Genomic DNA, 25869 nt, shown 5'->3' with positions numbered 1-25869 from the left:
ACTGAAAAAGAAAATTAACTGAAAATCTTTCATATCAGTGAGAGACCTAGAAATAATCACATTTTGGGGGGGGCGGTGCTTACTGAAGTTACTCTAATGCTGGGGCAGGTAGAATCCTTCTGTTTTACTCTTTTCTTTCATTTCCACCCCAGTCATGTACCTTGCACATTTGGTAGTGGTCTAGGGCATATATGGGCCAAGGTGACTGCAGAATCAGAGGTCTTATTTAAAAGAGAGCAGTTTAACAACATTGGTTATCATTAAATGAAATCAACAGCTCTAAGCACAGCCAGAACAGAATGCAGGTCATGAAGCAGTGAGACTGATCAGTACTATCAGAGGGGGCCCTTGGCCCTTCAAGGAGAACACGAGAGATGTCTAGAAGCCCAGAGGTAGTCTTGGAAAAGCTGGTTTTCTGGCCAATTTGCCAGGGGACTCAGCGTATACCCCTTTCCCTTCTTTGATTATAACTCTCTGAACCTTTGGGAATCTGAGAAAACAACTTATATTTAACTCCTGATTCCTATGGCTACAGTGTCACCTGTGTAGAAATAAGCATCTCATCTTGCATTTTTTCTTGATGCTTAGGGGAGACACAGAATACAAGATGGAAGGAAGAAAAGATATCCTATTGCTTACTACCCTTGAGTAATTTCAGGCATGTCACAGAGGCTGTAAGTACAGTGTTGACAGAAGTGCCAGACATGTCAGTTCTAACAAAGATGATTGGATGAAAAACTTAACTGAAGGCTTCTATGAGAACCTGGTTCATATCAGCTGTTATTGGAGGAGGGCTTCTTCATAAAGGCATGCCGTGGCACACCCAAGGAGCATGGCTTTCGGGAGAGTAGACGCAAATATGCATTTGAGTGTTCTTTCACATTTCACTCATAGCAGACTATAAAAACCCACAGCTGCCCCACATAAGAACCCTTTCCATAAGATATAGACAGAGCAGGTAAAGGTCTTATACAAATGCTCTAAGAAAAGGATGGGGGCATTAGGTGCCAAGAGTTGATTGAAGGAGTAATTGTGACCCATGCTATTAAGAAGTCACACTTGACTAGTTGCGAGCTGATGAATAAATTGAGTAAACAGAAGAAAAAGCATCTAAATGTATGTATTTCCTCATGTATTAGAACCATCATTTGTTTCGTGCTGACTCAAGGGTTCCAACAAAGTCCAAAATGATGCTTTTGAGACAAAACAAAAAGCAAAGCAGAAGTTCTCTCAACAAGATGTGGCCAAAACCACCTGGGAATTTGTTAACAGGTTCCTGGTCCCCACCAAGAGACACTGGGATTCTGTAAACCTCAAGTGGGACTTGGGAATTGCATCTTTTAACAAGTCTCAGATGATTTGGGACCATATTCTGAGAAAACACCAAACTATAGCCACCATCAAAATAATGGAAAATATCACATTAGCCAATTCAAAATTTTTTAACTCAAACTGATTAATCAAAATCTCACACATACCAAGTACTGTGCCAGGGATCCAGAGACTAATATTACACAGCTTCTGCCCTTAAGATGCTTAGAGTTGAGTGGAGCTTAAAGGTCCTAGAGGGCAGTTTAGTGCTTGTTATCACTCATCCTGTGTCAAACAGTATTAATACCTAAACAAACTAGTTTGAGGGGTGACATATCACTCTCTAATCACATTTATTATAGGAAACAAAGACTAGGAAAAGTTTATAAGCAATATTATTGTGAGTATAGCAGTCAAATGTTGATATTGTATGAAAAATCTATAATCCATATCTACTTTCTAGTATAGTAATTTTTCTAAAATAAATGTTGTAGCTTAGCAGTTAATCTATTTGATTATTTATGTCAGAATTCCACTTCTGAAGAATTCCAAATTCCAATCCTAGATGGGGAAAAATGGAAACGGTGGCAGAATTTTTCTTGGGCTCCAAATCACTGTGAATGGTGTCTCCAGCCATGAAATTCAAAGATGCTTGCTCCTTGGAAGAAAAGCTATGACAAACCTAGACAGCATATTGAAAAGCAAAGACATTAGTTTGTCAACAAAGGTCTATATAGTCAAAGCTATGATGTTTCCAGTTGTCATGTATGGATGTGACAGTTGGACATACAGATACTGAGCACTGAAAAATTGATGCCTTTGAACTGTGGTGCTGGAGAAGACCCCTGAGAGTCCCTTGGGCTGCAAAGAAATCAAATCAGTCAATCCTAAAGGAGATCGATCAACCCTGAATATTCACTGGAAGGACAGATGCTGAAGCTGAAGCTCCAATACTTTGGCCACCTAATGCGAAGAGCCTTCTTGTTGGAAAAGACCCTGAAGCTGGGAAAGATTGAGGGCAGGAAGAGAAGAGGGTGACAGAGGATGAGATGATTGGATGACATCATCAACTCAATGGACATGAGTTTGTGCGATCTCCAGGAGATGGTGAAGGACAGGGCAGCCTGGCGTGCTGTGGTCCGTGGGGTCACAGAATCAGACACTATTGAGTGACTAAACAACAACAATCCTAGCCTAGGAGTCTGTCACATCTCCTGGAATTATTTTTCAAGTGGAAAACTGCAATTGTTGCCTGGAATGGGAAATGGAGACCTCTGACCTACCACTTACTGGAGGAAATAGTACCCAGATTCTAGAGCAGAGGTTTTGGTTAACCTTGATGAAACCTGATAATCCAGATACCTACAGAAGTTACTAAACTATTGTGTGGGCAGGCGTAAAGCCTCATCTTTGATGTCAGAGAGAGAGTGTTATTCTTCACTGCGGGGTTATGGAATTCTTGGCACAGATAATTTTAAGTGATTTTTTAAGGTTGACTGAAAATGAATTGCAAAGCTGGGAAGTGAATTTCTAGTCCTGTGTCCTCTTCATTAAGAATCTGAGATGTAAAGTCCTTTATGTTTCCTCTTGATCATGTTTCCTGGGGGAGGTGGAAATGACTAAGATAGATGTCTCTGAAAGAATGAATATTGATGATATATTATGTAAGGCTCAATGCAAGTTGTGAATCCACCAGATGCTTGGAAAGTCAGCAGCTTCTCTATTATGCATTTCCTTGGCCTAAGCCTGGATGTTTTCCAAAAAGCAGTTACAGAAGCAAGTGGAAGGACCTGGTGGTTGTGAGTGTGTGTGCATGTATATTTGTGTGTGTGTGTGTAAACTCTAACTTGTTAAAATGAGTAATGTATGAGCAACTTTCCAATCTTCCTTTAACTGAATGATGAGCTTAGATTTTATAGGAAATCAAATTAGAGCCTGAAAATATCCTGCTCCTTCCTTCTAAGCAAGTTGGCCTCTGGGCAATCATTTTTACGGGAACCAGGTCCTTACCAGTAAGTTTGCTTAGCAACACGTTTTCTTGATGACAGTTCTCAAAGCAGAGGAAAGTGAATGGAGGTCTGATTAACCACAGGCCATAATGGCTATATCAGTTTCTTTTGTAAGTGAAAGATTGTCTTTGCATATTCATAAGGGGGGTGTCTCAGCAGCACTGCTGGAGCTGTCAGGGCTGCTAAGCTGGGCTGGATTAGTGTGTGTATGGGAGGCCTCCCAATGGGTGGCCCTGGGGACATTTTTTTTTTTCCACAATTGAAGAATTCAGACTGTACAGACTTTACTCACTGTAAAAGTTGTTAGGCATAGAAGAAGGTTATAGAATTTATTTTTCCCATAGATCTTTAAGGACAGAACAGAAACTCACTGAATAGCTTGGGTTCAATACAGTCCTGAACCTTTGAAATTAACTATTACTAGGATGGAAGAGCCAAGGGGAACGTAGGAACTGAGAAGCATGAAAGTCAATCCAATTATCTCAGCAGCTGGGGGTGGAGGCTAGTATATAAATTGGACATTGTGTGGGTTGAAGGATATATTTTGTGTTTTAGGATAATTCAGATTTTCCTAATAATATACCAGTGTAATGAGCTTGGCCAAATGGCTCTAACTTGTTAAAATGTATGTATATACCAGAGTCATCTGAGTTAGGAAAAGAAATAGAAGGCTTACATCATTTATACCTGAGTCAACCAATTGCTAAAGATAAGGCATTATTTCATTCATATATATATATATATATATATATAGTCTTTTGAAGTTGCTTTTATTTTCTTCATGTTTATTTTATTTTAATTTATTTTTTATTGAAGTATAGTTTTTCACTGTCAGTTTCTGCTGAAAGCAAAGAGAATCAGCCATACATACACATATATTCCCCTCTTTTGGGGTTTCCTTCCCATTTAGGTCACTACAGAGCACTGAGAGAGTTTCCTTGCTGTATAGTAGGTTCTCATTAGTTACCTACTTTATACATAGTAATATATATATGGGCTTCCCTGGTGGCCCAGGGGTAAAGAACCTGCCTGCCAGTGCAGGAGGCGTGCTTTGATCTCTGGGTAGGGAAGATCCTTTGGAGAAGGAAATGGCAACCTACTCCAGTATTCTTGCCTGGGAAATCCCACGGACAGAGTAATTTGGTGGGCCACGGAAGAATCCAATACAACTTATCGACTAAACAACAACAGTGTATATTTGTCAATTCCAGTCTCCCAATCCATCCCACTTGTCCTTGCCCACCTTGGTATCCATACGTTTATTCCACACCTCTGTGTCTATATTGCTACTTTGCAAATAAGATCATCTATATCATTTTTCTAGAAGTTACTTTTAAATGCATTACCTCATTTTATCCTCCAAACATGCTTAACTACATGATGAGGATCTGGGCTGTTACTTACATCCTGTCTTAGAATCACTGACAAGGCTAAGATTCGAATCCAGTGCTGTTTCCACGAAGCCACATTGCTTTCTTCTGAACACTTTTGTAGTCTTAGCATTGTCTGATTCTACAGTTTTGTAAAAGTGTCATTATGTCAAAGAGTACTTCCTCCTAGAGACTTGAATCTAGAGAGGCAAGCACAGATACCTAAGAGGAAATCAGAGAGATTTCCATACCGCAGTTCCACTCCAGTCTTTATTTCACAAAGGCTGAGATTGAGGATCATGCTCACAGACATTTGCTAAAGGCAAATGCAAAGGTAAGAGTTAGATTCTCACAGCAGCTTGAAAACAATTTCTACTCAAGACGCAGCTTAGTGAATACGCACACTGAACAGTAAAGACTTTTCAGGGAATTGGCTTTGCCTGTGAGCTCCTGGAGACCAATTTTTGATCCCTAAATTCAGCTTGCAGGAACCTTTAAACAAATGTATGCTGCGTTATTCTCATTATTCAGTTATGACAGTCTTTCCCCCAGCATTTTAATTAGTGCTCATTTACAGAGAATTAAACTGTCATTTTAGTTGAACTCAAAGGAGTACCCCAGGGACACACATTCCACAAGATAATAAAAGCACCATATAATTCCGATGCTTCAGCAATTTAGACTAGAGTCGCAACTGGGCTTCTCTGCCAGCCAGTTCTGATGGGACTTTATCATGACTGTTTACAGGGGTCAGGGGACACCATCATTTCACACCTGAAAACTTGAGGCCTAATCATCTTGATCAAGAAAAGCTGATGTTTCAATGTGGGATGATGGTCCCTTAAACAAGTTTCTTGTGGTTTGCACAGATTTGTTAAAATGTGAACATTTTCTAACTGCCTTGAATAGGAGAAACCATTATTTTCCAGGATGATGTATTTCACTCTTCTAAGGAATTTCTTTATCATCACATTCATAAGGCATATACTTGCATGTAAGTTATCCATGTTGCAAAAAAAAGAGGCTATGCTTACCACAGATTCTCCTTCATATTATACAGTTAAACTGTAGCTGTCATTTCTGATATTGCAATCCATTTTGATCTTTCATTGTACATAGATTCATTAAGGTGTGCTAAAATTGTAGCATCTCTTTAAGATGCTGCTAAAATTGTAGAAAATGTAGTCAAAATAGTAATAAACAATGACAGTTAAAAATTAAAAAGCAAAAGCTGATGTTTGATTCCTGCTTGATGACATTAAACAGAAGAGTCTAAGGAAGTGATCAGCATGTTTGTGTTAGACGTTTGACTTCCAACTCTGGTTATGCCCCATGACTGTTGTATTTTCTAGGTATGTGTTGGCCCTGTTTTCCCATGGACACCATGGGTAAATACTGGTTAGCAACAAGGGGCTGTGATTGTGGCTTCCCTTGCTTTCTAGATCCATCCTCATCTCTGCAAACCCATCGCTTTTTCTTGGCATTTACACTGTGAAATGTTTCATGTCTGAATGTAGCAGGAAACTCTTGTCAAGACCATGAGATCAAGAAGCGCTGTAGAATGTTTCATTGTTATGTCTGAAAAATGCCATTTCCTTTCATTTCTGGAGGTTCATGGGAGAACCAGTGGTTTTTTAAAACTCACCTGAGACATGTTTCATCTTACAGACTTTCATGCTTTCTGTTCTGTCAACGAAGCGATTCACCAGCTTTGAAAAGCTGAATGACCTTAATTCATTAAAATCAGCATAGATTAGAAGGCCACAATCAAAATGTACAGACTTTCAGTCATAAGATAAAGAAGTCCTGGGGATTTAATGTAGGGCATGGAAGCTATAGTTATAAATACTGTATTGTATATTTGAAATTTAATGAGACTAGATCTTAAGAAATTCTCATCCCCAAACTTGGTAACTGTATGAGGTGGTGGATGTTAACTGACTTATTGTGGCGGTCATTTCACAATATATATACAAAGATTAAATGATTATGTTGTCTACTTTAACCTATCTTATACAGCAATGATATCTTAAAACTGGAAAAAGAGTCATGGGACCGCAGGACTGTAGAAGAGACATGAATGGTCTTAGCAGTCCAGTAGCATCTAATGTCCCCACTTTAAAACTGAGAAGACTGAGCAAGAAATCAGGTGATTTCACAGCATCAAATAACTTAATTTGAGGGAAATGAACACTGGAACTCATGTATCCTGGTTTCCATGAATTTGTTTTCTCCGTATCCATGAGGCGGCATGTCGTAGCAGGGAGGACCAAGAACTCTGCAATGCAAATGCCTTGGTATGACTTCCAGCTCCATCCCTTCCTGCTGGGTTTGAGGTACATGTCTCAATTTTCATGAAAATACTTCTCTCAGTGTTTAACATATAGTAAAAGCTCAGAAATAGTATCTGTTATCATTACTGTACCTCCCTGTTTTCCATGAGTCCTTATAGCCCTGAGACTAGGAAGCAGGTGTTCATCTTTTGCCTGACTGTCTCCTGTCTCTTACCTTCTGCCATGCTTCATGTCAACCTTTTATGCTTTGTATCCAAACCTCATAAAAGCCATGCAAGGTCAGTGCTGTCTGTCTTTGAGTGAGTGAAGTCACTCAGTCGTGTCCGACTCTTTGCGACCCCAGGGACAGTAGGAGCCTACCATGCTGCTCCGTCCATGGGATTTTCCAGGCAGGAGTATGGAGTGGGTTGCCATTTCCTTCTCCAGGGGATCTTCCCAACCCAGGGATCAAACCCAGGTCTCCCGCATTGTAGGCAGACACTTTACTGTCTGAACCACCAGGGAAGTCTATCTTTAAGATTGGAAAAAAAAAAAAAAAAAAGGACACAGAGAAATAATTTGTTCAAGGCCCATAGCCAGCAAATCAGGACTCTCTCTAATTACAAAATCTAGACAACTTCCAATATGTCAGGTTGATATCACTTATGGTTCTAATTCTAGACCTTTCAGATGTTGACTGCTATCTTGGAGTTTTTGATCTTGTTGGGAGTGGGTGGTAGTTGTGTGTGTCAGTATAGGTTTTAGAAGGATGTTCTGTTGTTTGCTAATGAGATGGCTCCACCTCTAAACCTCTTTCCACCTAGCAGTGAGGATTAATTTTTTCTTACTTTGGCTTCCCTGGAAGCCAAGTTATGTGGAGAAGGAAATTTAGAAGCCCAGTGAGAAGGGAGGGTGAACTTCTAATATAAGTGAGTGTGTTTGTCTCTTTTTGTTTCTTGAGACTGTGTTTGGTTTTAACAAAACAGATCGAAGAAAAGGGCTTCTTTGAAAAATTGGCAAGAATAACATGAGAGAGGAAAAGGCAGAAAAATTCATTTTCTTCTTCTCACAAAAGTCTCCAGTAACATTTGCCCTGCTCTCCCTGACGGTCTGCCATATTGATGTTCCCCACTCAGAAGGATGCTGAAGTCCAGAGCTCTTACAAGAGTTTCTGCTAAATCCTTGTTTCCTTTTAGTTTGAGTTCTCTGATTCTTGTGTGTGATTTTGAATCTTCTTGGCAAAGCTAAGAGGGAGAAAAATCCATCCTGAAGATGAGCAGCTCTCCTGCTGACATCGATTTGTGAAAAGGAGCCTTTGCTGCATCCTTTCATCAGGATTAAAGAGGTCTGATGTCTGCCCTACAGATGTGGAAGTGCAGGCGATAGGCCGGACTGAGTGGTGGTTTATCAGGAGCCAACCTGAGGCAGACATTGGCCAGTTATTTCCTTGAATATAGAGTAACAGTCAGTCAGTCAGTCAACACTGATTTGTTCCAGGTGCTGGAGAAGCACCAATGGATATGATGATATTATTGTCCTTTGGAGTTTTTAACATTTTAGTGAGAAGCAAAGCAGGAAACACATAAATAAATTCAGGATTCCAGACAATAAGGTCGTAATTCTACTGCATATTATTTCAATAGTAAGTTGCAGTTCACTAAATGCTTGTCTATGTATTATTCCACTAAGTCCTTATGAGGATGGGCAGTGGTTCTCTAGGTAGGCTCCAGGGTGACAGACGCGTTCTCTCTGGTTCAGTTCCTTTCACTTTGGGTTGGTGCTGTGCCTTGACCAGTCACCCTTTCTTCCTTGCAGGAAGGTAAGAGCCTCCTCTATGCAAACTCTTTGTCCTCTTGTGTGGCTTTTTGTTTGTTTGTTTCGTTTTTTGGCTGCACCGTGCAGCATGGGGGATCTTAGTTCCCCGGCCAGGACCAGGATCAAACTTACCACCCCCTCCTGCCCTCTGGCGTTGGAAGGCAGACTCTTGCTCACTGAACCACCAGGGAAGTCCCTGTCACTTCTTGTCTTTGTCGCTACTCTCTGCCTAGGTGAGCTCACCCAACCCAGTGACTGTATATGTCATCACTGATGATGTTTCCAGATTTGTATCTTCATCCCTGTCCTCTCACTTGACTTCCAGATTCTTATATGTAGCTAAATAACTAACAATAGATGATGGCTTGAATTAGATCCCTCAGGAATCTCAGTGTGAAAATATCCAAAATGGAGCTCTTGATCTTTTTCCTGCTTCCAAACTCTTTCTCAGTGCACCCAACCTCCATCCCTCCCAGTCTTGCTTCTAAAGACAAAGGGCATAGCAAGCTACTCATGGGGTCAGGCCATAAACTTAGACATTACTCTTAATTTCTTCTGTCTTTGCATCATTCCCAATATCCAGTCTGTTGACTATGTTCCTACAATGTACATCAAACTGTTTTTTCCTCCTCCTCTCCTTTAATATCATCCCAACTCAAACTATCATTATCTACTGCCCAGGTTACTGTAGTGACTTCTCTCTCCCTGCTGCCATTCTGCGTTCCATCCCACCCCTGACAAACCTTAGCCCAGGATCTGGAAAGATCTTTTTTAAAAAACAAACTAACTCATGTCTTTTTCATGCTTAAATTTTTTTTCTTCTAAAATATTTTTTGTTTATTTTTAATTGAAGGATAATTGCTTTATAGTATTGCATTGGTTCTGCCAAACATCAGCACAAATCAGCCATAGGTTTACCCATGTCCCCTCCTTTTAATGACTTCCAATTTGGCTTAGAAAGTATTTTAACTCCTTACCCTGCCTTAAACACCAAGTGGCATCTGACTCTTCCCCAACCTCGTCCCAGGCTTCTGTCCCCTCAGTCAGCATGCTCAGCCCTCCCCTGGCTGAGCAGAGCACGGATACTTCCCAGAGCACTCTGAGTTCTTCCCTGCCCCCGGGACCTTGGCACCTGTTGTTTTCTTTCCCTCTCTTCCTTTTAGCTGGGCCGCCCTCCATTTTCCATGCTTCATTTTAAATCGAACCTTTCCTGGACACCCCCTCCCCTTACTTTTTTGTCTGTTGCCACACCTGATTGATTTTCTTTTTACTTCTTTACTGTTAACTTACTTCTTTACTTTCGTCTGGAACTGTTTACATCTGGAAGTGGAGTAGTCCATGTGTTATAGGCCAGTTTTCCAAATTTCTCTGCTTTGGTCTTAGATGCAAAACCATCTATATCCTTTTTTAATCTATAGCTCTCACAATGGCATCTCCCGGAGTTCAGTCTTACCCTGATTTCCAACAAGGCTAACAGATTTATCCAAGTCACATAAGAGGCAATTTTCCATTTGCTAATCAGAGCTGTTTGCCCTTACTTAAGCTTCAGGGACAGTGGAGGTTAATGGATAGGTGTGTTTCAAAATAAGTGAGAAAGAATATGTCTGGTGGCTGCCCATTACTGAGACATTTGCCCAAGCAAAAAATATCATCTTTGCCATATATCGGTGAATTTCAGTTAGCTACTATTTGTGTCTCTTCTCTCTTTGGTAAAATGGAAAGAAAACTGCTCCCTCTCCTGTAGACACAATATGAAGACTAATGAAGTCTTTGATCTTAAAAAGCACACTTGCTGCCTCTCTGGGCAACTCATTCCGGTTTTATTCCACAATGATTTAAAACCCACCAGAGGCAGCTTCTCAGAGCAAACATTTTGTGCTTCTACTTGCTTTGCTTCTTACCCATAACACTGTCATCCTTGTTAGGTGCCTGCTGCAGAATAACCTTTGCTGGAGAGAAAATGAATAAGACAAAGGAAGAAGGACATGGCACTGAAAGAGAGTGGTTGGGTCAGAGTGCAGGAGAGGCCAGTATGAACAGTCTCTACTCCTGCCTGTTTTAATTATCTCCCAGTTTAGTTCAAGGCTAGCTTCCTTGTGGCTGTCATGAGCTGTGACTTCAGCTTGTGATATTTGGATACAGTGGAATTTAACACCACCAACATCGTAACAATGCTCAGTACCACACACTAATTAAAGCCAGCCAGTGGCAGTCATGTGACTCTACGTGCAGGAGATGATGCAGTGAATTTGATGCCGAAAAGAGATAGGAGCAGAGCAGAGAGAGGAATGAGGAATAGTGAGAAAGCTGAACTCTGCACAAGGAATCTAACTTCCAAGTATTGGCCGTTGTCTGCTCTTCCGTCCTTGTAGCTCTTAGGAGATGCCTCTGTTTCTGGTTTTGCTTCTTCAGAGTGAGGAGAGATGATATGCTTCCATTGGAAAATACTTAAAAGTGGGCACACCAAAAGTGGAAAACCAAAGCCTAGAACAACAGCCCAGTGAAAAACCCAAGCTTCAGTCAGATCATTTTTTATGCAGCCACTTAAAGTGTAAGGCTTAGCATTGATCAATGAATTGATAAGTAACATAATTGATGTGAAATATTGAATGCCAAATACCAGTGGTTTTTCTCAACAGACAGGCTTTTGCTGGCTATGCGATGAAGCTTGCATGAACTCTACTGATACGCAGAGACAGAGTTGGGATTAGGGTTGATTCTCTCCTCTCCTTACCCCCAGCTGCTCGAAATAAATGGCACCATCCCACTTGGTTACTTAAGTTCCTCAGTTTCATCTTTGGGTTCATCCTCGTCCCTCTCATTTTCATGTGTGTTGACATTCAGTCCATCAGATGCCCTGTCCACTTGCCTTCATGACAGTATCATTCAGCCATTTTCTATCTTGACTGCCAGCTTAGTCCAAGCCAAGACTCCAGTGTCTCCCCCGGACACTGGGCAGGACTCCTGAACACCTGTCTGCTTCCACTCATAGCTTCCTATCACCAACACCCCCTCCCAGAGCAGCAGAACATTGTTTTGAGTATAAATCAAACCATGTCACATAGCTGCTTCAAACTCTGCAGAGATTTCCCCTTGCATTTAGAGAGAACCCATCCTCCTCACCTTGGCCTGGCAGTTCCTACATGATTCAGCTCCAGCTAATATTTCTGACTTCACCTTGTCCCTCTCTCCATTTTGATCACACCAGCCTTCTTCTGTTCCATGAATCCGCTGGTACCACTGTTCTCTCTGGAATGCTCCCTCATCCCCTCAGACACTCTTCAGACTGATTTCTCCTTCTCATGCGGGACTCAGCCTTAAACATCTCCTCCTCAGAGAGACTTTCACCAATTACGCCTTTGCACATGCACTCTGGTACACAGTCATCATCACATGATTCTGTCTTATTTTCTTTGTGGCGCTTACCACTCTCTGAAATTATTGTATTTTCGCTTGTTAGTTTTGACCCCTCTCTTTAGAATGTAAGGCACACATGAGCTAAGACACTGCCTCTTTTTTAATTGGAGGATAGTTGCTTCATAATGTTGCGCTAGTTTCTGCCTCACAAGAAAGTGAATCAGCTCTATGCATATATGTATCCCACCCCTCTTGAGCCTCCCTCCCCATCCCGTCCCTCTAGGTCATCAATAGCACTGAGCTGAGCTCCCTGCGCTCTACAGCAGTTACCCACTAGCTCTCTGTTTACACATGATGGTGTATATATATCAGTCCTAATCTCCCAATTTGTCCCACCCTCTTCTTCCCCCTCTATATCCACATATTTGTCCTCTACGTCTGCATCTCCATTCCTGCCCTGCAAATAGGTTCATCTGTTCCATTTTTCTTAACATTAGATTTTCATGCATAATGCATTAATACACGAGTTTGTTTTTCTCTTCCTGAGTTATTTCACTCTGTATAACGGACCCTATGTTCATCCATGTCTCTACATATGATCCACTCTCTTATTACCCTTTTTATTCTCAATGCTGGGAACGATACTGGGTTCACAAAAGGGTGTTGCTCAATGCATAGTTGTTGAATGAATAAATGAATGGAAAGGTGAAGCTCACCATCATTAGCATCGCTGCCATAGCAGCCGTGACTTTGCATGGGCTTGTCACATGCAAGGCACGTTACCTCAGTTAATCTTCACAGCAACCAAATGATAAAAGACTACTATTGTTTTTTACAGATGAGAACCTGAGACCCAGGAAGGTTGTGAAACTTCCCGATGGTCACAGGTAGTAAAGAATGAAACCAATCTATCTGGCTCTGAAGCCTCTGCTTTTCCAATCTCATATTGAGGTCCATTGTATGGGCAGTAGAGCTCTATGGGGCATCAGTCTGAATCCATTCACTTGTTCTTCTATCTTGTCCACTATTTGTTAAGCACCAGGTATCTGCTGGGTGCTATACAAGGTCTTGCGAGTATTGCAGGCATGAGATAGAATCCTTGCTTTCATCTGTCTTGCACTCCAATGGTTATTTGGTTGATGCTCACAAGAGATATTCTGACTGTATTAGTATTCTGGAACTTCCATACCAAAAGCCAGAGTGAGTGGCTTAAACAACAGAAACTTATCTTCTTAGACTTCTGGGTGCTGGAAGTCTACGATCCAGGTGCTGGCGGGGTTGGATTCTTCTGAAGCCTCTCGCTGGTTTGCAGATGTTCACTGGTTTGCAGCGTCCTCATACTGCCTTTTCTCTGTGCACACATATCCCTGGCATCTTGTCTTGTTTTTACAAGGACACTGGTCCTATGGGTTAGGGCTCTACTGCTGTTACTTCGTTTGATCCTATTTGCCTTTTTAAAGGCTCTGTATCCAAATACTCTTAGGATTAGGGCTTCATCCTATGAAATTTGGAAGGATACAGTTCAGTCCATGGGACTGATAACCTGAAAATGTAAATTCTTTATTTGAAAACATGAATAAAATCTGAATTTCTAACTGAATTAGTATCACTATTATCAGTGTCTTTGATTAAACTCACTTGTATTAGTATCTGTATTAGTATTTATGTGATGCCTGTTATTTCAAAGTCCAAGACTATGTTTTTATTGAAGTACATAATCAGTTAGCTGTTAAGTCATGTCTAACTCTTTTGTGACCCCATGGACTGTAGCCTGCCAGGCTCCTCTGTCTATGAAATTCTCCAGGCAAGAATACTGGAGTGGGTAGCCATTCTATTCTCCAAGGGATCTTTCTCACCCAGGGATCAAACCTGTGTCTCCCACATTGCAGGCAGATTCTTTACACTTGAGCCTGGTAAAGAATCTGTCAGCAGGAAAAAAAAAAAAAAAGAGAGAGAGAGAGAGAGAGAATCTATCTGCCGTGCGGAAGACCTACATTTGATCCCTGGGTCTGGAAGATCCCCTGGAGAGCAAAATGGCAACCCACTCCAGTATTCTTGCCTTGGAAATCCCATAGACAGAGGCTACAGTCACAAGGTGTTAGACACTGAGGTCTAACACTCTCACTTTCTTCACACAATCAGTTATTCCTAAGAGGAAAAGACCTGGAGAAATCTCATGGTAAATAAGAGGGATACCAGCACATATGATGGGGAAGGCAATGGCACCCCACTCCAGTACTCTTGCCTGGAAAATCACATGGACGGAGGAGCCTGGCAGGCTACAGTCCATGGGGTTGCTAAGACATGGCTGAGTGACTTCATTTTCACTTTTCACTTTCATGCATTAGAGAAGGAAATGGCAACCCACTCCATTGTTCTTGCCTGGAGAATCCCATGGACGGGGGAGCCTGGTGGGCTGCTGTCTATGGGGTCGCACAGAGTCGGACACGACTGAAGTGACTTAGCAGCAGCAGCAGCAGCACGAATGATGTGCACAGTAGCCTTGGATGGCCAGAGAGGAGCAGCTTTATCTTGAATATATTGATAGTAGCAAAGGCTATTGCTGCCACCCACGCCTTCATATGTACCTACGCCGTGTCTTCTCATGGCAAAAATGTACAAAGAAGGTTCTGAAGGGATCATGTTTGCACATATGTGGCATATTCCAGCTGGATTTTGAATAATCTCCCCTAACTGATTTTGCAGAACAGTGAGCGATGGCTGATTAAGACTTGGCTATTTTTATGACACTTGGCCTGGAATACCAGCATGAATTATTCACACTGATGAAGGGGTACAGTGGTTAAAAATTTTTTCTTTAAATAGTATTAAAAAAAATCTTTATAATTGGGATAAAAAATATTTTTGGCCCTTTGCCTGTATTAAGATTTTTAAATTTTCCTTAGCACTTTACCAATCAATACTATGAAAGCTCTAAAGATCCGAGCAGAATGTGTTCACTTCTTTTATCTTCTGTCTGTCTACAGAATGTAGTAGAGAGGCCTGAACAGATTCTGCCCAAGAAATTTCATATTTGTGAACAAGTTTTTGCGAAGTCTAGTTAACACATCTACAACAATTAAAAAAAATAATATTGCGTTGTTATTAGAGAAGCAGCATGGGTAGTGGGTATAACCTGTTTGGATTCTGGTCCAAACACTATCTCTAAGTAGCTGTGAGACTTAAGAACAAACAGCCCTCTCCCCATCCCCAAAAGCTCTGAATCTTGGTTCAGCTTAGTTCACTTCAGATGCTCTGTCATGTCCAACTCTTTGCGACCCCATGGACTACAGCACGCCAGGCCTCCCTGTCCATCACCAGCTCTTGGAGTTTACCCAAACTCCTGTCCATTGAGTCGGTGACGCCATCCAACCATCTCATCCTCGGTTGTCCCTTCTCTTCCTGCCTTCAATCTTTCCCAGCATCAGGGTCTTTTCAAATGAGTCAGCTCTTTGCATCAGGTGGCTAAAGTATTGGAGTTTCAGTTTCAACATCAGACCTTCCAACGAATATTCAGGATTGATTTCCTTTAGGATGGACTGGTTGGATCTCACTGCAGCCCAGGGGACTCTTATCAGTCTTCTCCAGCACTACAGTTCAAAAGTATCAATTCTTCAGCGCTCAGCTTTCTTCACAGTCCAACTCTCACATCCATACATGACTACTGGAAAAACCATAGCCTTAACTAGACGGAACTTTGTTGGCAAAGCAGTGTCTCTGCTTTTTAATGTGCTGTCTAGGTTGGTCATCACTTTCCTTCCAAGGAGTAAGTGTCTTTTAATTTCATGGCTGCTATTACCATCTGCAGTGATTTTGGAGCCCCCCAAAATAAAGTCAGCCCCTGTTTCCACTGTTTCCCAAACTATTTTCCATGTAGTGATGGGACTGGATGCCATGATCTTAGTTTTCTGAATGTTGAGCTTTAAGCCAACTTTTTCACTCTCCTCTTTAACTTTCATTGAGAGGCTCTTTAGTTCTTCCTCACTTTCTGCCATAAGGGTGGTGTCATCTGCATATGTGAGGTTATTGGTATTTCTCCCGGCAATCTTGATTCCAGCTTGTGCTTCTTCCAGCCCAGCATTTCTCGTGATGTACTCTGCATATAAGTTAAATAAGCAGGGTGATAGTATATAGCCTTGACGTACTCCTTTTCCTATTTGGAACCAATCTGTTGTTCCATGTGCAGTTCTAACTGTTGCTTCCTAACCTGCATACAGATTTCTCAAGGGGCAGGTCAGGTGGTCTGGTATTCCCAACTCTTTCAGAAGTTTCCACAGTTTATTGTGATCCACATAGTCAAAGGCTTTGGCATAGTCAATGAAGCAGAAATAGTTGTTTTTCTGGAACTCTCTTGCTTTTTTGATGATCCAGCGGATGTTGGCAATTTAATCTCTGGTTCCTCTGCCTTTTCTAAAACCAGCTTGAACATCAGGGAGTTCATGGTTAACATATTGCTAAAGCCTGGTTTGGAGAATTTTGAGGATTACTTTACTAGCATGTGACATGAGTGCAATTGTGTGGTAGTTTGAGCATTCTTTGGCATTGCTTTTCTTTGGGATTGGAATGAAAACTGACCTTTTCCAGTCCTGTGGCCACTGCTGAATCTTCCAAATTTGCTGGCATATTGAGTGCAGCACTTTCACAGCATCATCTTTCAGGGTTTGAAACAGCTCAACTGGAATTCCATCACCTCCGCTAGCTTTGTTCGTAGTGATGCTTTCTAAGGCCCACTTGACTTCACATTCCAAGATATCTGGCTCTAGATTAGTGATCACATCATCATGATTATCTGGGTCGTGAAGATCTTTTTTGTACCATTCTTCTGTGTATTCTTGCCACTTCTTCTTAATATCTTCTGCTTCTGTTAGGTTCATACCATTTCTGTCCTTTATCAAGCCCATCTTTGCATGAAATGTTCCCTTGGTATCTCTAATTTTCTTGAAGAGATCTCTAGTCTTTCCCATTCTGTTGTTTTCCTCTATTTCTTTGCATTGATCGCTGAAGAAGGTTTTCTTATCTCTTCTTGCTAGTCTTTGGAACTCTGCATTCAGACGCTTATATCTTTCCTTTTCTCCTTTGCTTTTCACCTCTCTTCTTTTCACAGCTATTTATAAGGCCTCCCCAGACAGCCACTTTGCTTTTTTGCATTTCTTTTCCATGGGGATGGTCTTGATCCCCATCTCCTGTACAATGTCAGGAACCTCATTCCATAGTTCATCAGGCACTCTATTAGATCTAGGCCCTTAAATCTATTTCTCACTTCCACTGTATAATCATAAGGGATTTGATTTAGGTCATACCTGAATGGTCTAGCGGTTTTCCCTACTTCCTTCAATTTGAGTCTGAATTTGGTAATAAGGAGTTCATGATCTGAGCCACAGTCAGCTCCTGGTCTTGTTTTTGTTGACTGTATAGAGCTTCTCCATCTTTGGCTGCAAAGAATATAATCAGTCTGATTTCTGTGTTGACCATCTGGTGATGTCCATGTGTAGAGTCTTTTCTTGTGTTGTTGGAAGAGGGTGTTTGCTATGACCAGTGCATTTTCTTGGCAAAACTCTATTAGTCTTTGCCCTGCTTCATTCCGCATTCCAAGGCCAAATTTGCCTGTTACTCCAGGTGTTTCTTGACTTCCTACTTTTGCATTCCAGTCCCCTGTAATGAAAAGGACATCTTTTTGGGGTGTTAGTTCTAAAAAGTCTTGTAGGTCTTCATAATACCGTTCAACTTCAGCTTCTTCAGTGTTACTGGTCGGGGCATAGACTTGGATAACTGTGATATTGAATGGTTTGCCTTGGAGATGAACAGAGATCATTCTGTCGTTTTTGAGATTGCATCCAAGTACTGCATTTCGGACTCTGCATATCCACAACTGGGTATTGTTTTTGCTTTGGCTCCATCCCTTCATTCTTTCTGGAGTTATTTCTCCACTGATCTCCAGTAGCATATTGGGCACCTACTGACCTGGGGAGTTCCTCTTTTGGTATCCTATCATTTTGCCTTTTCATGCTGTTCATGGGGTTCTCAAGGCAAGAATACTGAAGTGGCTTGCCATTCCCTTCTCCAGTGGACCACATTCTGTCAGACCTCTCCACCATGACCTGCCCATCTTGGGTTGCCCCACAGGCATGGCTTAGTTCATTGAGTTAGACATGGCTGTGGTCCTAATGTGATTAGATTGACTAGTTTTCTGTGAGTATGGTTTCAGTGTGTCTGCCCTCTGATGCCCTCTTGTAACACCTACCATCTTACTTGGGTTTCTCTTACCTTGGGTGTGGGGTATCTCTTCACGGCTGCTCCAGCAAAGCACAGCCGCTGCAACTTACCTTGGATGAGGGGTGTCTCCTTACTGCTGCCATTCCTGACCTTCAATGTGGGATGGCTCCTATATGATCTCAACCGTCTCGTAAATAAAACAAGGCAGTAGATCTGGTTCCAAGTTCTTTCTGAAATGTTCTGTTTTATGGTGATGGGTGATGATTACCATTTGGACATTAGGCAGGGTTGCCAGATTCAGTAAATAAAAATACAGGTGTCTTGTATTTTCTGTCAACCCTGATATTAGAAGTTACACTGAGAGGTCCCTGGAGAATCCAGAGTCATCAGGGATAATTTTAGTGTGCATGGTCCTGAAGCCACATAATGCAGTGACTGCTCTTGGTCATTTTTGGAACTTGTAGCATTTCAGAATGGTTTTGGATTGGTGGAAAATGCTCCTCTCCCTGTTAATATAGCCCATAGTCCAGGACATAGTGGAAGTTAGGCGACTAAGCAGAACAGACACAACTGTTATCAGCTTTCCCCAGGCCTGAGATGGTTCCCTAGTGGAGCAGGAATCTGCTGGAAACACTCCCTTTGCAGGGGTCTACCATATTCTTGCAATACCTCTGCCCTTTCAGACTCCATTGATGCTCTGGAAGAATCTATATTCATAACTAGGTATTTTCAGGAAAGAACATGCAAATATGTCAGGTTTTCTTCAATCTTGAATCAAACTCACCCCCAACCTGGCCGCATTATTCCAAGATGGGAAAGAAAAGTGTTCTGGGTCACAGAAAACCATCTCCTTGGAGAACTTTAGAAATGTCCTGTGCTCCCAAAACATCTTTATAGAAATCAGAAATTTTTTTGTTCTTTATGCCAGGATAGGGTTGCCTTTCCAGCATTTTCAGAACTGACTTCTCATGGTTCAGGTCAGACATGATATAGTAAGTTAGCCAATTTCTCCAACACCATGGCAAAGGAATTGAGAATAGGCATAGCAAAATGAGGCATGTGGGTTCTGGGTTTTGAGGTCATAAATACAGGTTAGGAGCTTTATACCAATCGTGTCTATCCCTTGACACATTTCCATTTTAAGGTTAAGTAGGTTTAATTACACAGCTCCTTTTCCCATCTTTGCTTCTTTTTGACATTACATAAGATATTTTAGGGACAGAGAAAGGTTAATGGGCCTGTGATGGGGCCTAGAATTAACTTCCTTAATTAAGCTCCAGAAGACATCTTTTCATTTCTTTTAATGACCTGTCTCAGTTGAAAAAGACTCAAAGCTCTGGCAGTTTGGTGCAGGTCCTGCTTGTGTAAGACCTGAGCAATCCATCACAGGGTCAGAGCTTTGTCTTTGGTGATGTTCCAGATTCAGGCGACTGCCGTCATCAGCAGGGGAGCAAAGAGGAGAAACATCTGGTCAGTGTTGTGACTTTGGAAAATTTGCCTTTGAGGATTTGGACATTTACAGTGCAGCATCAGTTTAGAGTTGACAAATTAAGCTCTTCCTCAAATTGTGCTCATCAAATACTTGTAAACAAACAAACAAACAAAAAACCTCGATAATTAAACACCTTGCCATGATTCTTCTCTCAAACTCATATTTATACTCTTAATTTCTCTATTATCTGAGAATTTTTATGTTTTTCTTACACGAGAGTCAGCTATACATTCATTTCTTACTTTGTTTTTCAAATTAGATTTGTTTGAGGAGTCATCATTGGTGAGATTTTTAGAGTCCATTGCAACATGATCAGAATGCTCAAAATTTAAACACTTTCTGTGTTCCTGAGGCTTTTGGATTAGTTTATCAACATCTCACTTGTATTTCTTGATATTACTGGAGCAAAATATATATGCTATTAGTGTTCTTGCTTTCCTAGATAATAATTCTAGTGATATTTCCTCATCAGTAATATGTATTAGAATCACCTCTTAAAATTACCTATTTAAATCTCTATCTACATCTCCAGGCCATGGCAGGCAGGTTCTGATTTAGAGAGATACTGGAGCACAGTGAAATCTAATCTGTGTTTTTCAGAGTCCTCCAGAGGACATTGCTATGCACTCCTATGCACATGTGTTTGGAAATACAGGCTGTTTACCAGGTCCAAGCCCAGGGCAGTGGGCAGCTTCTGTTCCCTCTTCCGCTTTTGCAAATCTTCTCTCCTACCTGATCACCTAACTGTCTGAAAGGGGAATTATTGCCAGACAGCTTCTTGTGATATTGACCAGAGAGCTGTGATTATCTGAACTATACAAACATGAGAGTAAGTGAGCATACAGTTCATTGAAAAGGCTTGTTAGGGACAAAAAAAAAAATCCCAAATCTGTTCCAGGTGTTTCCACTAATGCCCCCTCCCTGGTAATGCAGCAGTAATGGCTTGTGTCTTATTATGCACAGTTACTTCAGCTTGTTAATAGACAGCCTGTGTTTTATTACAGACAGCATTTATGGAGCCTGGATATATGTCTAGGGAAATGTCAGCAAAGTGACGCACTTTGTATGTTGGAGTATAGTTGATTAACAATGTGTTAATTTCATTGTACCCTGAAGTTGTACACTTTCAGCAAAGTGATTTAGTTATACATATACATGTATCACTGCAGATGGTAACTGCGGCCATGAAATTAAAAGACACTTACTCCTTGGAAGGAAAGTTATGACCAACCTAGATAGCATATTGAAAAGCAGAGACATTACTTTGCCAACAAATGTCCGTCTAGTCAAGGCTATGGTTTTCCAGTGGTCATGTATGGATGTGAGAGTTGGACTGTGAAGAAAGCTGAGTGCCGAAGAATTGATGCTTTTGAACTGTGGTGTTGGAGAAGACTCTTGAGAGTCCCTTGGACTGCAAGGAGATCCAACCAATCCATTCTGAAGGAGATCAACCCTGGGATTTCTTTGGAAGGACTGATGCTAAAGCTGAAACTCCAATACTTTGGCCACCTCATGCAAAGAGCTGACTCTTTGGAAATGACTGTTGCTAGGAGGAGAAGAAGGGGATGACGGAGGATGAGATGGCTGGATGGCATCACTGACTCCATGGATGTGAGTCTGAGTGAACTCCGGGAGTTGGTGATGGACAGGGAGGCCTGGCGTGCTGTGATTCATGGGGTCACAAAGAGTCGGACACGACTGAGGGACTGAACTGAACTGAACTGATACACGTATCTGTTAGTTTTCAAATTCTTTTCCCAATTAGGTTGTTACATAAGAGTGAAGAGTCCTGTGCTATACAGTATGTTCTTATTGATTATCCATTTTAAATATAGCAGTGTGTCAGTCCCAAACTCTATAACCTTCCCCCCAAGCAACCATAAGTTTTTCTCTAAGTCTGTTACTGTTTTGTAAATAATTTCACTTATATACCATTTTTTGAGATTCTGCATATGTGATATCATATGATATTTCTATTTCTCTGTTTGACTTACTTCACTCAGTATGACAGTCTCTAAGTCCCTCCAGAGAAGTGAAAGGCAAAGGAGAAAGGAAAGATATATCCATCTGAATGCAAAGTTCCAAAGAATAGCAAGGAGAGATAAGAAAGCCTTTCTACATGACCAATGCAAAGAAAAAAAGGAAAACAACAGAATGGGAAAGACTAGAGATGTTTTCAAGAAAATTAGAGACACCAAAGAAATATTTCATGCAAAGATGGGCACAATAAAGGACAAAAGCAGCATGGAGCTAATAGAAGCAGAAGATATTAAGAAGAGGTGGCAAGAATACACAGAAGAACTGTACAAAAGAGATCTCAATGACAAAGATAACCACGATAGTGTGATCACTCACCTACAGCCAGACATCCTGGAGTGCAAAGTCAAGTGGGCCTTCGGAAGAATCACTACGAACAAAGCTAGTGGAGGTGATGAAATTCCAGCTGAACTATTTCAAATCCTGAAAGATGATGCTGTTAAAGTGCTGCACTCAGTATGCCAGCAAATTTGGAAAACTCAGCAGTGACCGCAGGACTGGATAAGATCAGTTTTCATTCCAGTCCCAAAGAAAGGCAATGCCAAAGAATGCTCAAACTACTGCACAATTGCACTCATCTCACACGCTAGCAAAGTAATGCTCAAAAATCACCAAGCTAGTCTTCAGTGGTATGTGAACCGAGAACTTCCAGATGTTCAAGCTGGATTTAGAAAAGGCAGAGGAACCTAAGATTGAATTGCCAACATCCACTGGATTATCAAAAAAGCAAGAGAATTCCAGAAAAACATCTACTTCTGCTTCGCTGATGATGCTAAAAACCTTTGTGTGGATCACAACAAACTATAGAAAATTCATAAGAGATAGGAATACCAGACCACCTTACCTGCATTTTGAGAAACCTGTATACAGGTCAAGAAGCAACTGTTAGAAGCGGACATGGAACAACGGACTGGTTCCAAACTGGGGAAGGAGTATGTCAAGGCTGTATACTGTCACCCTGTTTATTTAACTTATATGCAGAGTACATCATGTGAAATTTGGGCTAGATGAAGCACAAGCTGGAATCAAGATTGCTGGGAGGAATATAAATAACCTCAAATATGCAGATGACACCACCCTTATGGCAGAAAGTGAAGAGTAACTAAAGAGCCTCTTGATGAAAGTGAAAGAGGAGAGTGCAAAAGTGCAGCATTCAAAAAACTAAGATCATGGCATTCAGTCCCATCACTTCATGGCAAATAGATAGGGAAACAATGGAAACCATGATAGACTTTATTTTTCTGGTCTCCAAATCACTGTAGATGGTGATAGCAGCCATGGAATTCAAAGATGCTTGCTCCTTGAAAGAAAAGGCATGACCAACCTAGACAGCATATTAAAAAGCAGAGACATTACTTTGCTGACAAAGGTCCATCTCGTCAAAATTATGGTTTTTCCAGTAGTCATGTATGGATGTGAGAATTGGACCATAAGGAGAGCTGAGCACCAAAGAATTGATGCTCTTGAACTGTGGTGTTGGAGAAGACTCTTGGGAGTCCCTTGGACTGCAAGGAGATCCAACCAGTCCATCCTAAAGTAAATCAATCCTGAATATTCATTGGAAGGACTGGTGCTGAAGCTGAAGCTCCAATACTTTGGCCACCTGATGTGAAGAACTGACTTATTAGGAAAGATCCTGATGCTAGGAAGGATGGAAGGCAGGAAGAGAAGGGGATGACAGAGGGTGAGATGATTGGATGGCATCACCAACTCCATGGACACAAGTTTGAGTAAGCTTTGGAAGTTGGTCATAGACAGAGAAGCCTGGTATGCTGCAGTCCATTGGGTTGCAAAGAGTTGGACATGACTGAGCAACTGAATTAACTGAAGTCCATCCATGTTACTGCAAGTGGCATTATTTCATTCTCTTTTTGTGGCTGAGTATTCTGGAAGAGATGAGAATACCAAAGCACCTGACCTGCCTCTTGAGAAACCTATATGCAGGTCAGGAAGCAACAGTTAGAACTGGACATGGAACAACAGACTGGTTCCAAATAGGAAAAGGAGTACATCAAGGCTGTATATTGTCACCCTGCTTGTTTAACTTATATGCAGAGTACATCATGAGAAACGCTGGACTGAAAGAAGCACAAGCTGGAATCAAGATTGCCGGGAGAAATATCAATAACCTCAGATATGCAGATGACACCACCCTTATGGCAGAAAGTGAAGAGGAACTAAAAAGGCTCTTGATGAAAGTGAAAGAGGAGAGTGAAAAAGTTGGCTTAGAGCTCAACATTCAGAAAACGAAGATCATGGCATCTGGTCCCATGACTTCATGGGAAATAGATGGGGAAACAGTGGAAACAGTGTCAGACTTTATTTTGGGGGGCTCTAAAATTACTGCAGATGGTGATTGAAGCCATGAAATTAAAAGATGCTTACTCCTTGGAAGGAAAGTTTTGACCAACCTAGATAGCATATTAAAAAGCAGAGATATTACTTTGCCAACAAAGGTCCGTATAGTCAAGGCTATGGTTTCTTCCAGTGGTCATGTATGGATGTGAGAGTTGGACTGTGAAGAAAGCTGAGCACTGAAGAATTGATGCTTTTGAACTGTGGTGTTAGAGAAGACTCTTGAGAGTCCCTTGGACTGCAAGGAGATCCAACCAAGCCATCCTGAAGGAGACCAGTCCTGGGTGTTCATTGGAAGGACTGATGCTGAAGCTGAAACTCCAGTACTTTGGCCACCTCATGCAAAGAGTTGACTCACTGGAAAAGACGATGCTGGGAGGGATTGGGGGCAGGAGGAGAAGGGGATGACAGAGGATGAGATGGCTGGATGGCATCACCAACTCGATGCACATGAGTTTGAGTGAACTCCGGAAGTTGGTGATGGACAGGGAGACCTGGTGTGCTATGATTCATGGGGTTGCAAAGAGTTGGACATGACTGAGAGAGTGAACTGAACTGAAATGAATAATTAGCAGTGTTGAACAGCTTTTCATGTGCCTCTTACAGACAGCACCATGTCTTTCCTCTTCTCCTAATTCAGATATTATATAGCGTGGCTGCCTGTCATCACGCAGCATTTTATCCATATGACACACCCTGAGATTTCTTCCAACAGCATTAAGTACCCATATTAAATAGAGTGGAAAATAAATGACCCTGTAATTGTCCTTAGGACAGGGCTAGAATTAGCAGATTAATCAGTAAAATAGGATGGCCAGACTGGGAGGTGGCAGGAGGCGTGTGGCCTGGGGACAGAGGATGTGCAGATCCATCTCCAAGTTTAGAGCATATTATCTGAGGGGTGAGGAGATGCAAAGAAGTTAACTCATGCAATCTGTAGTCAATGGAGAGTCCCTAATCAAGAGAAATCAGGAAGCAAGCAATAGATAGAAATTTTTCTAGGTCTCTACTTCTGTCATCTATAAAAGAATTCAGCACCTAGTAAGTTGGTTTGTAATGAAGGTTAAACTTGTTAATACATGACGTACCCAGACTGGTACCTGGCACATAGTCAGGCTATATTAACCTGTGAAATAGCATTATTATTACAGTTTTCATGAACAAAAACTGGAGGATGAGGTGACTTCTGGGTCTCAGTAGCAGGAAGGGGAGGTGGAAGTCAGGGTAGGGATGTAGCTTGAACTCTGAGCAGTGATGCTGAGCTGGGGCTCCTGAATTCTTCCCTCTCAGGGACCTCATTGATCTTGGAGACAAGTTGAGCTGAGCTTGAAGCATAATATCCCATAAACCCAGTGTGGGCATATGGGGGAGCAGAGGCTGAGACCCACTTTGTGAAACTGTCTTCTCCAGTTTAGCTCACCTCTCAGTTTACCTACAGTTTAGTTCATGCTCTCCTTTTGACAGTAGCATCCAGCCCAAAGGGATAGGGCTCTGTGACCGCCAGAGAGAGTGGCTCATGTCCACCTTCACTGTTGGCTCTGCTTTAGGCTCTAATTCTGCTGATCCGTAGATGATACAGGTAAACAGATGTTTAATAAATGGTTTGAGGTAGCTCATTTCCCTTTAAGGTGGTGGCA

General features: G+C 41.6%; 1 long non-coding RNA gene across 6 annotated transcripts in view; it reads left to right on the top strand.

Annotated features, from left to right (window-relative positions):
• The window catches only part of LOC105602212 (uncharacterized), a 305023-nt gene that overhangs the window by 117970 nt on the left and 161184 nt on the right, over positions 1-25869 (top strand). The window contains exon 3 of one of the 6 annotated variants that reach the window (XR_009596615.1): positions 1-25869. This exon is cut by the window's left edge and continues 29916 nt beyond it; it is cut by the window's right edge and continues 12081 nt beyond it. The exons of the other annotated variants lie outside the window; for them this stretch is intronic. This is a non-coding gene — a long non-coding RNA (uncharacterized LOC105602212). 6 annotated transcript variants of the gene reach the window in all.

Source organism: Ovis aries, chromosome 15 (genome assembly GCF_016772045.2).
Source record: "Ovis aries strain OAR_USU_Benz2616 breed Rambouillet chromosome 15, ARS-UI_Ramb_v3.0, whole genome shotgun sequence".
NCBI classification, from domain to species: domain Eukaryota; kingdom Metazoa; phylum Chordata; class Mammalia; order Artiodactyla; family Bovidae; genus Ovis; species Ovis aries.
The sequence above is the reverse complement of the archived record's forward strand: the minus strand, read 5'-3'. Positions and strand labels throughout refer to the sequence as shown.